We start from the raw sequence: 1,940 nt of genomic DNA, 5'->3' as shown, positions 1-1,940 counted from the left end.
TAAATTTTGGAGACGGACACAGGAATGTGTTTTTTTAACAAATTCTTTAATTTATTTGCACAAAAAGTTTTATGTTATTTTTTTCTTTTGTGTGTGCTGGGTGCTGGCTCACTGGCACGTGCTCTTGATGAACGCCGGACAGGGGAGGTTACTGGCGTTTGAACAGGGGTCGTGGTTCCCGAGCTGGAGGTAACTTGCTGAGCACCCATCATAGCAATATTGCTGCTCAGATTATTTAAACTGGCAATCAGCTGAGTGTTTGTAGCAGTGTGGCTGGCTACAATCCTGGATAAGGCCTCATTCACCACTTGATTGTGTTGAATTATCTGAACTAGTGCCTGCTGATGTCGCTGTTGTTCATCTATAATGCGGGATAAATTAGCATTCATTTGGCTGTTTTCTGCCCTAATTTGCTCCATAGAGGTAGCCATTCTCCCTACTTGTACTATTAGTCTGCCCGAGTTGCGACTAAGACGCGGTAGATGATGGGGCAGACTGGCAAGGTGTTGTGTATGTTGGGTCAGGGTGGCATTGCTTTGGGCCTGTTGGCTTGTCCAACTTGCCCAAAAATCGTCCGGAATTTGGCTTGGGGGCGGAGCTTGTGCCAGTTGTGGACTGCTGGATGGTTGGGGTATATCCTGCAACTGGATTGGCATGCTTGGATCCACAGCTGTTAATTGCAGTGTGAAGGATGGCTGTTGTTCTGGTCCCTGCTGGTCCTCGGCGGACATCAAGTTGTGCTCTGTATGGGGTAGGCAACATGCAATGTTGTAATTTTTAGAATTTGTCAAGGCTAATGCAACACATTATTACATTCCTAGAACGACATTTTTGCATTAGTAGCTCTTGTTTTTTGCAACTTAAAAAATTGATAACATTTTTTGGTAAAAAAAACAACACAGGCGCAAACATTGGCAAATTAGCATATTCCTCACCTAACTAACTTCCCTCCACAACATTACACTGTTAGATTCCCTCCCCTCACCACGATATAGACTACTTACCTGTATAGTCCAGAGGAGCTGAGCAAGTAAGCCATCTACATACTGGACAGGGGCGATGTGTGAACACTGTAATAGTTTTTTTTTTTTTGGCCAAAATTTATTTGTCTTCATATTTTTGAAAAATGTGAACGTGTGTGTGCTTAATGTATACTCAAATCTGTTCTTTTCATACAAATAGGTTGTCTAGACCATCCACTAAGACCTTATCTATTTTTAATAAAGCACCTTGAGCAATTGAAGACGTTACATCACATTGCTTGTTGAGGAAAACATGTAAACTCCAAACCAACTAACAACATCTTAAGTGTACTGTGTATATTATTGCTTATGTGTTTAATTTATGTTTTTACTCACCAGATAACTGAGGTGATCTGGGCTCATCACTCTGCGAACTCGCCAATAGTGCCAGTGGTGGCTGGGGTGACACTGCCGATAGTCTTCGCCTGGGTGGGGATGATGGAGGTGCAGAATCAGAGCCAAGACGCCGTGTCTTAGTTGGCCTCCTGGGTAAGTGGCCCAAGCCCTGTGATGGGCGCCTTACAGGAGGTCGGCTTCCAGAAGCAGAACCTAGGTGCAAAAATTAGCATTAATATTTTGTACTTCTATGTGTTTTCAGAATATGTGACTACAGTGAAGACTTACCTGCAATACCACCATCATCCTGACTGGTCTGAGGCCTGTCTGGGCGGCTGGTCTGTGTGACTGTGGAAAAAGTGACCCCAACATTATTACCATGTTTTTTGTCAAATGAACCAGTGAAAACCATTAATGTACTGTAAGCATCTATTTGGTTTGGTTTCCAAAAAAAAAATAAGCTTAAGAGCTTCTATATTCATGATTTTTAGTTGAATATCAAAATGTACTTGATGTGGCACACAATAAAGTTTATACCTAAAAGATTTTGGACTCAGATATTGCAGAGATTCAGTACTTGTC

The 1,940-nt window shown here is 42.2% G+C and overlaps 1 long non-coding RNA gene across 1 annotated transcript; it reads right to left on the bottom strand.

Moving 5' to 3' along the window:
* Positions 1-372: 372 nt before the first annotated feature.
* On the bottom strand, positions 373-1,701 carry LOC134943851 (uncharacterized). The gene is made up of 3 exons (XR_010181789.1): positions 1,647-1,701; positions 1,359-1,571; positions 373-742 (listed from the first exon to the last, which is right to left on the bottom strand). It is a non-coding gene; the product is annotated as an uncharacterized LOC134943851 (long non-coding RNA).
* Between the last annotated feature and the right edge of the window lie 239 nt (positions 1,702-1,940).

This window comes from Pseudophryne corroboree, chromosome 7, assembly GCF_028390025.1.
Source record: "Pseudophryne corroboree isolate aPseCor3 chromosome 7, aPseCor3.hap2, whole genome shotgun sequence".
NCBI lineage: Eukaryota > Metazoa > Chordata > Amphibia > Anura > Myobatrachidae > Pseudophryne > Pseudophryne corroboree.
The sequence above is the reverse complement of the archived record's forward strand: the minus strand, read 5'-3'. Positions and strand labels throughout refer to the sequence as shown.